The 12,671-nt window shown below is 49.4% G+C and overlaps 1 protein-coding gene across 1 annotated transcript in view; it reads left to right on the forward strand.

Annotated features, from left to right (window-relative positions):
* Positions 1-2,830, forward strand: part of Triobp (TRIO and F-actin binding protein) — a 63,360-nt gene extending 60,530 nt beyond the window's left edge. Inside the window, exon 14 of the mRNA XM_087558213.1 lies at positions 2,059-2,830. The gene's annotated coding sequence lies outside the window, so the exon portion shown is untranslated. The remainder of the gene's footprint in view (positions 1-2,058) is intronic.
* The last annotated feature ends 9,841 nt before the right edge of the window (positions 2,831-12,671 follow it).

Genomic DNA, 12,671 nt, shown 5'->3' on the forward strand with positions numbered 1-12,671 from the left:
CTCACTGTCCCTCAGATGGCTGTGGACCCCAGAGAAATGGGGAGTCTCTGGCTGAGAGAAGGGAAGGCCACCACCAGAAGGGATCTCAGTTCTAACATCTTGTCAGACCCCCATACAGAAGGGCCAGACAATGACCAGTCAACGTTGAATGGGGCTGCCCCTTGACCCCTAAGACTGCCTGAAAATGCAAATCCTTGACCCTCTATCTAAACTTACCTCACTTCAGGACCCGAAAATGGATTTCTCCCTCTTCCCATTGTGGTCACATTGACCAAATCTTTTGCTGCTTTCCAGTATTTATTTATTGGGTTGGCTGAGTGGTTTTGGCTTTTTGAGACAGACCAGGCTGGTGTAGGACTCAGCAGTCCACCCGCCTCTCAATGCTAGGACTAAAGCATGCACCACCAGCACCTGGCTGCTCTCCCTTGTTAATTTGGCTCTTTTGGGTGTCTTATTGAAGATAAATGTCTGAACCTGAGCCAGGCTGAACCCCCAATAAGAAGATGGCCCGAGGAAGCAATTCCCACCCTCTTCCCCTGGGCACCTCTCCCCTCACCCAGCACAGATGCCAAGGGAGGTTTACTAATGGAGAGAGGACAGGTCTGAGAATCAAGGAGACCTCTCCCATATCTGTCCGTAGCTGTGCAACCCGGAGCAGGTGACAAAGTGTCTCTGAACCTCCAGTTCCTCATCCGCACAATAGAGCTGGTGGCTGCTCTGCTGAATATCCCAAAGCTGAAGACAGCAAATGACAGGCACCATACTGAAGAGAGTGACTGTGCCTCACCAAAGGAAATGCAAACACGGGTTGTCACCACATTGTCATTCTCCTCCACATCCGCAGGGGCTGTTGCTCCCTGGCCAGCTGGAGGCCTCCTCTCCCCAGCCCTGGGGTCAGCTTTAAACCTAAATGGCAGCTCTGAGACTGCAGACCCGCCCTTCCATTCAGGCAGAGCCCCATGAATCACTTCTCAGCCATTCCTGGGGCTTCATTAAAGTTGTGGGGCTGACAACAGCTGCTAGGCACAAAGCCAAATGGTCCGTTCTTTGTGATGGCTGAACTTAAGAGTCCTTTGGCTGACAGTGGTGCAAGTGACTCACTGTCCGTGGTGAACCTGTGAATTTGGATCTTTGTCTAGGCCAGCATGACTCCTCCAACTGACCCTCTCTGGGTAGAAAGGCAGGACCTTGAACCAGTCTCAGGGTCAAAAGGGCACCTTGACAGGGAAGTGGGCTAGGTTTCCCCCTGGGTATGTGGGACACCTGGTGGTTCTGCAGGACCTGGTACATTTTCAGAATGGCCACAGGTCTTTGAGGACACAAGCAGAAGAGCCTCTGAAAGTCCCTTGTGGGGCTGGAGAGATGGCTCAGTGGTTAAGAGCACTGACTGCTCTTCCAGAGGTCCTGAGTTCAATTCCCAGCAACCACATGGTGACTCACAACCATGGAGTCTGATGCTCTCTTATGGTATGTCTGAAGACAGCTACAATATACTTATATATAATAAATATTAAAAAAAAAAGAAAGAGGGGCTGGGGATTTAGCTCAGTGGTAGAGCGCTTACCTAGGAAGCGCAAGGCCCTGGGTTCGGTCCCCAGCTCCAAAAAAAAGAACCAAAAAAGAAAGAAAGAAAGAAAGTCCCTTGTGGAGGTACCCATGACACCTTCTGTCAGAGCTCCTGGAACTCGAGTAACAGTTGTGAACAGCCATGTGGGTGCTGGGAATCAAGTGTGGGTCTTCTCAAGAGCACACTGGCTTTTTTTTTTCTTTTCTTTTCTTTTTTTCGGAGCTGGGGACCGAACCCAGGGCCTTGCACTTGCTAGGCAAGGGCTGTACCACTGAGCTAAATCCCCAACCCCGACACTGGCTTTAAAAAAAAAAAAAAAAGCATCATTCTGTCTGTGTAGATATGTATGTACTGGCATATGCATACTGTGGTGTGTGGTATGTGGTGTGGGGTGTGTGTGTGTCTGTCTGTCTGTCTGTCTGTCTGTCTGTCTGTCTGTCTGTCTAGGTCAGAGGCAGTTATATGGCATTGGTTCTTTCCTCCTACTGCAGGTTCCCAGAAAGACTTCTGTGGCAAGCACTCCTGACACACTTGCTTTTCAAAGCAATGCTGTTTCCTCTCCTGAAGTCCTGCCCTGCCCTCCATCACCTTTGTGATGACTCTTGGCACAGTAGCCCCTCACTTGCCCTTGACTTCTACAGGATGCAGCCTGCCTTGCTTTCCACTCCCTGGTCCATGCCCTCCCCAGTGGCAGACCCCTCCCATGCAACCTCAAGGTCCAGCTACCACCTGCCATCCCTCGGATTCCCTCCCAGATGTAGATATTCAGAGTTAGATGCCTGCTCAGGTCCCCACAGTCCCTCCCACATGCCATGATCTCTCCATGGTCTCCCGGACATGAAAGCTCCAAAAGGAAGCCAGCTTCACTTTGCCCATTACCCGGCACCTGACCTCTCAGCTGGGTGAGAATTTGTTGACTGACTGACAGACCGTCTGGAAATGAATGGTTGAGCCAAGCACCCTATAAACGGCCTCAGCTTCACACCAAGCAGCAAGAGGTTGTTCTCCCCCACACCCCTGCCCCCACCCCCAGGAACCCCAGCAGCTAACCTGAAGGGCTGCAGGCTAATAGCAGTTTCTGAACATGAAAGGGCTCAGCTGTAACTGACTCATTTCAGCCACCCTGGCGTCCCATCTGAACTTCACAAGGGCTGGGTGGCCTCTGAGGGCCTGGGAGGGAGGGGTTTACTTTGATGAGTATCTGCGTCAAGCAAACTTCATACACAGCATCTCTCCTAATGTTCACAATAAGCCTTCCAAGTACCGGCAGTTCTCTCTCATTTTACAGGGAGAGGGTGGGGGGAACCCCATGATTAGAGAACAGCATGACTCACTCAGGGACAATAAGGGGCATAGTAACTCACACCTCAGCCACTCTTAGTTAGGGTTTTACTGCTATGAACAGACACCATGACCAAGACAACTCTTATAAGGACAACATCTAGTTGGGGCTGGCTTACAGGTTCAGAGGTTTAGTCCATTATTTTCAAGGTGGAAACATGGTGGCACGCAATCAGGCATGGTGCAGAAGGAGCAAAGTTCTACATCTTCATCTGAAAGCTGCTAGCAGAATACTGGCTTCCAGACAGGTGGGGTGAGGGTCTTAAAGCCCACGCCCACAGTGATACACTTCCTCTGATAAGGCCACGCCCACTCAAGGCCACACCCATTCCAATAAGACCACACCTCCAAATGGTGCCACTCCCTGGGCCAAGCATATACAAACCACAACAGCTCCCAAGCCCAGATCCTGTCCTGACTGGATATGATTCCTTCACTTGACCATTGACAGAGGCAGGCTCTGTAAGAGCATTTCATGGCCATCCCAACACTCCAGTCCCAAGAGTGTACAGCCAGTGTTCTTAACCACTGAGCCATCTCTCCAGCCCTGCCTACTCATGAACATACCTCTTCTGACCCCAGAGGAAAAGCCCCACTCTCTGGACTTGGCTTTCCTGCCCCTATGAGGGTATCAACAACACTGTCCTCAGAGGTGTGTGACACACCTAGGACAGTTTGAGGCACAAGTAGACATAGCTCTTGGCAGCAGCCGGGCCCAGCATGTGGCCTAGGGTCAGGCTGCCTGCCTTCCCCCACCCCATCTCTCTCCCCCACCCCATCTCTCTCTCTCTCTCTCTCTCTCTCTCTCTCTCTCTCTCTCTCTCTCTCTCTCTCTCTCTCTCTCTCGTTTTTCTGTGTAGCACTGGCTGTCCTAGAACTCTCTGTATAGACCAGGCTGGCCTCGAACTCAAAAATCTCCCTGCCTCTGCCTCCCAAATGTTGGGATTAAAAGTGTGAGCTGCCACTGCACAGCATCGGAATTCTTTCTATTGCTTCTTCAAAGATTCATTCCCATGGCCACTATGATGATGACACGTGATGGGGAGATGGGAAAGACAGAAAACAGTGGTGTATGCAGACATGGTGGTGGTGACAGGTGAGAGAGGGTTGACCTGCTGTCATTGCTCAGTAAGGTCCACAGCATGGTGTGTGGCAGCCTGGAGCTTACACAAGTGCGGACTTGGGTCCTGAGCCTGCCACCGGGCCAGGCCACAGAATCACCCTGGCTCTGTGCGAGGACAAAGGCCTGAGATGAGAAAAAGTTCAGTTTCTGGATTGGCCCTCCTGGAAGGACCACCATGGTCCATGATGTCACCAGTGGTCATGTTGGTGTCTGTGTCCGTGCTGCTGCCCCAGGCTGAGGTGAAGCCGGGGATCCACGTGGATGTTAGCAGTGCCTCTGTGCCTCTGACTGAAGCCTTGGTGATGTCATCCAGCTTTCCTGCCTCGGGGTGGGGTGGGGGCATGTTGATGTGAGTGGCTTGTGTAGCCATCTGAAACCATGATGAGACCCGAGGTCCTGCTGAGGGCTATGACTGGGTCAGTGGTCCAGATCCAGACAGAGGCTGTGTTGATGTCTGTGGCTCATGCTACCACTGAAGGTTATGTGGATGTTTGTGGTCTGGGCTGCTGCCTGAAGCCATGCTGATGTCTGTGGGCTGTGCTGAGCTGCCCCACAACCCCGTTCGGCTGCCACTACACCAACTCTGCTCTCACCTAGGCCCAGATCCTTTGAGTTAGCCCGTCCTAACGTTTACTCCATCTGATCATTGCTGGGGTGCACAAGGGGGCCAGTCCTGTAGAGCCAGAGCTGCAGGATCTCCATGACTCTGGGCTACAACCAAATATCTGAGAGGAGTCTCCACAAGGGTCCAATAGCGATCATGTGGCAGAAACTAGAGGCCTCGAACCAGATTCACTGCAATAAACATCTGCAAGTAAACCTGTGTGGGCAAAAGGATATACCATGTGACACACTGCAGCTACAAACGCCACTGCAATGATTATTTTCTTTCAGTTTAATTTAATTTTTGCAATTTTCTTGTGTGGGGGAGGTTACAAGGGTGGGGCAGACATGGAAGGACAGGGAAATGAGTGGAGTTGGTGTGCATGCTGGGAAACTCCCAAAGAATCAATTAAAAATATTATGTTGACAAAAAATGTTTTCATGTATGTATGTGTGCACATGCGTGAGCCTGCGTATCTGTGACTTTAGGATAGCACCTGCATGCAGTGCTCTTGGAGGCCAGAAGAGGGAGTCAGGTCCCCCCAGAACCGAGGTTACAGGCAGTCGTGAGCTGCCTGTTGTGTGGGTTCAAGGAACTAAGCTCAGGGCTGCAAGAGAGGTGAGTGCTCCAGAGGTCCTGAGTTCAATTCCCAGTAACCACGTGGTGGCTCCACATGAACCACCACAACCATCTGGAATGGGATCTGATGCCCTCTTCGGATGCGTTTGGAGAGAGAGAGAGAGAGAGAGAGAGAGAGAGAGAGAGAGAGAGAGAGAGAGAGAGAAAGGGAAAAAAAGACATTCCTTTTCCCAGTCAAACCCTGGCCACTTTGCAAGGAAGGCCTGCACCAAAGAATAAATACAGGGCAGGAGCAGGGGATATGGGGCTTCTGGGACTCCTCTTGTGGGCGCCTGTGCACCCAGACCTGAGGAAAAGAGTCATATAGAGAGCCGGGGAGCTGGAACAGGGCAGGGGAGCCTCGGGCAAGGCCACAGGCAGTATCAGGGTCCTTGTCACAACACATCTGGCTGTGCTTGTTTTTGTCAGCCTGACACAAGCTAGAGCTATCTGGGAAGAGAGGCCCTCAATGGAGAAAAAGCTTCCATCAGATCACCTGTAGGCAAATCTCAATTAATTAATCTTGATTAATTCTTGATTTATGACTGATGTGGGAGGGGCCAGCCCAGTGTGCATGGTGCCCACTGCCTGAGCAGGTGGGTTTGGATTATATAAGAAAGTAAATTGACTAAGCCACTACCCAAAGACTATACATGGACTGACCCTGGACTCTGACCTCATAGGTAGCAATGAATATTCTAGTAAGAGCACCAGTGGAAGGGGAAGCCCTTGGTCCTGCTAAGACTGAACCCCCAGCGAACGTGATTGTTGGGGGGAGGACGGTAATGGGGGGAGGATGGGGAGGGGAACACCCATAAAGAAGGGGAGGGGGAGGGGTTAGGGGGACGTTGGCCCGGAAACCGGGAAAGGGAATAACACTCGAAATGTAAATAAGAAATACTCATGTTATTAAAAAAAAAAAAAAAAGAAAGTAAGTTGAGCAAGTCATGGAGAACAAGCCAGTAAACAGCCTTCCTCTGTGGCTTCTGCGTCAGTCTCTAGCTCCAGGTTTAAGTTCTTGCCTTGACTTCTCTTCATGATGGAATGAATGTAATTTTGTAAGCTGAAATAAACCCTTTCCTCCCTTTGTCACTTTTTCTTTTCTTTTAAAAGATTTATTTATTTTACATATGTGACTCCATTGTTGCTCTCTTCAGACACACAAGAAGAAGGCATCAGATCCCATTACAGATGGTTGTGAGCCACCATGTGGTTTCTGGGAATTGAACTCAGGACCTCTGGAAAAGCAGCCAGTGCTCTTAACCACTGAGCCATCTCTCCAGCCCCACTTTCTTTTTTCTAACGGTGTTTTACCACAGAAATAGATACCTAAGTAATACAAATGGCAAAAACAAAACAAAACAAAACAAGCCAGGCAGTGGTGCCACACACCTTTAGTCCCAGTACTTGGAAGGCAGAGACAGGTGGAGCTCTGAGTTCGAGACCAGCTCAGTCTGTATAGTGAGTTCTAGCACAGTGAGGGCTACCCAGAGAAACCCTGTCTCAAAAAACAAAACCAACCAAACAAACACAAACCAAACAAAGACAAATGCCAGTTAATTTGCTAAAGACCTCCAGGGCGGGGGCTTGGAATGGCTGTCTCCTAGAGCCATAGGATTAGGGCTGATTAGAAGGGTCTGGTTACAGTCTCTACCCTGAGGCTGGACAAAGACCTCTGAGATAGAGATCTGCTGAGGTTCCCCGGCCAGAGGTGCCTGAGGCTGTGGCTCTCAGAACAGGGGAGAAGAGGAGCAGGCTTAGTGGCATTCAGGAACAGACTTGGGCTAGCCTTTGTGAACTGACTAGCTCTGCCTCACTGGCCCTGTTGTGGGCTTGTGGGAGCCTGGCCACCAGACTGACTCTTCAGTGCTTTTTTTCTAACCAGTTGACTCTGTAAGGCCTCAGACCTACAGAAGAGCTGTGTGACTGGATGGCACGGTACTATCTACGCGGATGCCTGGGTTCGCCAGCTACCAGAGTTCTGCCGTCTTGTTATTCTATCGTGTTCCTGATGCTGACACGCCTATGTCTACATGTACTGGCTCTTGGGGATCCTTGGGGATAGAACATCCCTCAGGATGCTGAATCCCCCCACACACACACACGATGGTGTGGTATTTGCAAGTTAACTGTGCACAGCCTTCTAAACACCTTAAGTCAACTCTCCACGAACTCTAGCCAGTCCCTGATACAATGCGATTACTGTGTGCACAGCTTTTTTTTTTTTTTAAGATTTATTTATTTCATGTATATGAGTACACTATCACTGTCTTCAGACACACCAGAAGAGGGCATCAAGATCCCATTACAGATGGTTGTGAGCCACCGTGTGGTTGCTGGGAACTGAACTCAGGACCTCTGGAAGAGCAGTCAGTGCTCTTAACCACTGAGCCATCCCTCCAGCCCGGGTGCACAGCTTTTACGTGGTGTCCGAGACCCAGTCTGGTAAGGTCTGGGCCTCTTCAGCACAGGTAAAGCCTGAGGAGCTTGCTAATGCTGGGTGCTCAACCACTGAGCCACACATCCAGCCCATTAACCTTTTTATTTATTTTAATTGTCGTTGTTGTTATTGAAAGAGCGTACCCCCAAAACGGGGAGCCGCGTCTCTCGCTCCGATCGCAGGGTGGGGTGCCCCCAGGAATCACGAGGAGCCATTCTTGATGTAACAGCAAGAGGTAGCTTTATTAACGAGATCCCAGGTCTTAGTGGGATCCCGGGTCGACACATATCTCACACAGGAGACAGAGGAATCGACCCCGAGCTTCCAAACTCGGGGGTTTTTATAGGGGAGGTAAGGGGCATTCGCGCGGTTACACATGATTGGTCAATTCAAATGGTGCACAGTTACTTTCGGCGCGAAATGACATCAGCAAGGAGTACGTGCTCTCTAGCAGCTCGGCAGGCAGGTACGGTGGCTCATCTCACTCAGGGGGGTGAAGGAAGGGGAGGGGGTGGCTACAGATGATCAATGTCCTTGGGGCTGATAGCTGGTTTGGCAAGTCCTATTTCTGGCTCTCCCTCAGGCACGTCCGGCCCTGCACATCGGACTCTGACAATGAGCAACCTTTATGAAACTCTAGTTCTGCACATTCGGGCTCTGACAATGAGTAACCTTTATGAAACTCTAGTTCTACATTATGATGATGATGATGATGGTGGTAGTGATGATGATGATGTGTGTATTTGTGTGTGTGTGTGTGTGTGTGTGTGTGTGTGTGTGTGTGTGTATACGAAAGTGCAGGCACAAATGTTCCAGGACGTCATTCAAAGATCAGAAACTTTTAGGAGTTGGTTCTCTCTTTCCACCATGGGTTCTGGGAATCAAACCCAAGGTGTCAGGCTTCTTCTACTGCAAGTACTTTTGAAGAGTTAAATTTCAAAAAGTTAGTCTCAAACAAAGTCCAGACATGCCTGAGAGAATTTGAGATAGGGCTCACCGGCCCGATATCAGCTCCCAAGGACACTGGCCATCTGGAGCCACCCCCTCCCCTTCCTTCACTCCCTGCTGCAGTGAGATGAGTTGCCCTGCCCACATTGCTGAGATGCTAGATTACACGTATGCTTTGTTGATGTAACTCCGTGCCAAAAGTAACTGTGCACCATTTGTATTAGCCAATTATGTGTATCCACACGAAACCCCTGGTTTTCCCTATATAAGCTCCTGCCTAGAGAGGCTCGGGGCTTGACTCAATCTCCTGTGTGGGATATGTGTCAGCCCGAGATCTCGTAAATAAAACTGCCTCTTGCTGATTACATCAAGACCGGCTACTCGTGTTTCCTGGGGGTACCCCAACCCGTGACTGGAGTGAGAGTCTCCCCAAGTTTGGGGGTCTTTCATTGGGGGCTCGTCCGGGATAGGAGCGTGACCCCCGGAGACCTCTTGGAGGTACGTTGGTGTGAGTGTTGAAAGCGGCCGCTGTGTGTGTGTGTGTGTGTGTATGTTGTGTATTACGTACTGTATATTGTGCCATGGTCTAGGTTTAATTTGAGTGCGCTCGGGTGGATGGGCTTCCCACCCCGAATTTGAGTGCACCCCGTTTTTGAGTGCACTCGGGCAAAAGGGTTTCCTGTCCCTGACAGACGCCTGTAAGTACACTTGGGTAGATGGGTTTCCTGCCCCGTATTTAAGTGTGCTTGGGTGGAAGGGTTTCCCACCCCGGACAGACGCCTGTGAGTAGGTGCTGGGTTCCTACTCCGAATAGCCGTTTTCTTTTTGTTTTCTTTTTTTAGATAGCAGAAGTGGGGACGCCCCAGCTCTGGGAGACGTTCCAAGAGCCGAATATTGTCGGGAGAACCCGGCGACTGACAGTCGAAAAGATCTGACTGTGACTTGACTTCGGAGGTTGTGTTCGGCTGCCTATTTAAGTATAGGCAGGGACAAGTGTGCGTAGATGTGTTAGTGTCTGTTGTCTGTATTCTGTTTCTGTGTTTGGTATCCCAGAAGCAGCTAAGGTTAAGCTGCAGTTTGGGCCAGGTACTGAAGGTACCAGGCATCTGTGGAAATTGGTTATAGGATGCTTTGTCTTGGTCTTGTTTGTCTGGATTGTTTTCTGTGGTATTGTCCAGTGTCTTTTTGACTTTTGTTTTGTGTTTGAATTTGGACTGACGACTGTGTTTAAAATCTTGGACTGACGACTGTGTTTGAAATCATGAAACTGTTTGCTTTGTTTGTCAAGGAGTTTTACTTGGTCCTCTTGGTGCTTAACTTAAAAGTTAAAAATAATTTGCTTGAGAGAAATTGTTTTCTGCCGGGGAGTTTTGTCTTTCTCTCTTGAGCCTCCTCCCCAAGGAGAGCTGCCCCTTTCTTTACTCCCATTGTCCAGCCCAGCTGCTGTTAACCATTGTGTATGAAGGATTCCAGGTTAGCGAGTGATCCGTCTGAAGCAGGCATTAACAAGAACCTGAAAACTTTACCTTAGATCCTGAAGAAAAATTCTCCCTGTTGCTTAAACATTCACAGCTTCTAATGAAGGGACAGCACAGAGTAGGAAAATGTAGGGGCTGAGGGTGGCAAGCATGCAGGCCTGCTGGCAAGCTACAGGCTGTGCGTGGGCAGCAGCGCAGCTCTGGCCAAGTCAGCGTAAGAGGAGTTTCAAGGTAAGGAGGCCGGCTGGGGTTGATGCTTTGACAACAAAAAGATAGCATAGGGGGCTGGGGATTTAGCTCAGTGGTAGAGCGCTTACCTAGGAAGCGCAAGGCCCTGGGTTCGGTCCCCAGCTCCGAAAAAAAGAACCAAAAAAAAGAAAAAAAAAAAAAAAGATAGCGTAGAGTTAGTGGTTGTATTATGAGAAGACTTTTGGCCCTGAAAAAAAAAAATTCCAGTTGCTGCCTTCAGTGGCCAGACCTTCAACACTTGCTCACAAAAGGAGAGTGTTCATTAAGAGAAGTTCTTTAAGGGAGCCTGCCTTATCTGCTGGCCCTATTCCAAGAGAGGAGTTGATCTCCAACATTAAGTAACCTTCCCTGTTAGTCATCATTGACATGGAGAGTGGCTTTGATCCTATCCCCACAGCAGCCAGTTCCTGCCCCTGTGGTCAAAATGCCCCAGGTTGGGGGGCAGAGAAGCCCCTAAAATAGTTTCAAAGAATCTACAACAAACTGTGAAGAACTTTGTTTTGCCAGTCAAAATTTTGAATTCAGGCTTTGGCCGTGGCCAAGGTCAGGATTAATGTTTTCTTTTCCATGGGCCTTTAACCCAGTGAGACAGTTTGGTAAAGGGCTGCTACTGAGGTCCTGATAGCCCCAGGTGAACTGGTTACAATTCTTTTGTCAGCCACTTAGTATCTAACACCCAGGTTCTAACCCTCTCTCCATCCTTTTGTTATTAGTTCTTACTAGAAGCCTAGTGTCCTTCAGAGGCTGGGTTTATTGAGAGACAGAGCCACTGAGCTGGCACTGAAGGGAGAGGTACTTCTTAAGTAAAATCTAAGTCCAGAGAAATAGTCGATAACAGATCAGCTGCCTCTCTGCTTGCCTTTCTGTTTCACAGACACAAAGCTTGTGCTTATTTCTACAACGGCCTTTTTGTCCCAAGAAGGCCTCCTGGTTTAGCTGTGTGACTAAATGCTATTTGTCCTCTTCAGTGGACCTCTATTCTCAAGATTCTCTTGTTTTCTCACCATCCCATCTGAGATGCTTGTTAGTAACTGTTACAGGTCTTCTTTACCACTGAGGAAAGACGGAATCCTACTAGAGGCCAGAAAGAATGTTCCAGACACGGATGGAAGGCCCTCACTTCTGCCTGTTAACTTCAATACGCCTAAAGGTAGGGAGTGCCAGGTCTGCCGCCAGGCTCCAAGGGTGGGTCTCAGAGGGGCTAGAAAATGCCCCACCAATCTGGTTAAGATAAAGAAAGGATATAAAGAAAAAAATTACAGAAATTTAAAGGGTTAAGTTAAGTTGCTGAGAGTTAGTGTAAGTTACAGAGAAAGTAAAGTTAAAGTGTGGTTAAGTGGACAGCATCTAATAGCTGTAGAAGAAGATACAGAAGATATGAGAGAGACTGTGGAAGAGAAAGAGGAAAAAAGAAGGTAAAAAGAACAGGAAGCTAGGGAAGAAAAAAGACAAGAGAGGAACATATACTGGCCACAGTAGTTAGGGAACCTAGGAAGATAGTACCTGGCAACAGAAGAGAATTCCTGGCTAAAGATCAATGTGCCTAATACAAAGAAAAAGGACACTGGGTCAGGGACTGCCCAAGAAAGAACAAGAGGGGCCACTGGAGAGCTTCTTGGTCCTAGAGTGCTGGCTATGTACAGAGATAGAAGGGAAGTGTGGATACAGGGACCCAATGCTCTGTGCTCCTATGCCCCCCCCCCCCAGTGGGCCAATATCCAAAGACTTTGAGTGCAAGAGGCTACTGGCAACGAACAATACTTATGGACTGCCCGAAGAACAGTGGACCTTGGCGTGGGCCGGGTAACCCACCCACTAGTTCATGGTCATCCCTGACTGCCCCTATCCCTTGCTCATGAGAAAATTGCTCTCCAAAATGGCTTGCGTGGGCTAAAATGGCTGGGTGAGGCCATGTGTATGCATATCTACAGACTGCGTATGTGGAGCTTAAGACCTGTCTCAGTGCACCAGTACCTGATGCTGGGAGATGTGTGTGTGTGGCTTAGTGCCGTTCTGCCTGGAACACATCATTCCTGCCAGCCGGGCTCTGACAATTATCACCCAATCCAGGACTTAAACTGTGGTAGAGTGGCTGATGTTTTGCCTTTAAATGAAATGTCCCAGAGGATGGGATCACTGATCAGCTGACATGGACTAGATTCTCCACCTGTTGGGGGCAATCTGGTCACCTTGCTGCCCAATCCTGACCTGGAGCCACTGCAACATGAGTGTCAAGCACTGGCAGAAGCCCATGGGTGGAGAAAAGACCTCTGTGACTGGTTGATTGACCCCTGCTGAAAGCC

Source organism: Rattus norvegicus, chromosome 7, assembly GCF_021556685.1.
Source record: "Rattus norvegicus strain SHRSP/BbbUtx chromosome 7, alternate assembly SHRSP_T2T, whole genome shotgun sequence".
NCBI classification, from domain to species: domain Eukaryota; kingdom Metazoa; phylum Chordata; class Mammalia; order Rodentia; family Muridae; genus Rattus; species Rattus norvegicus.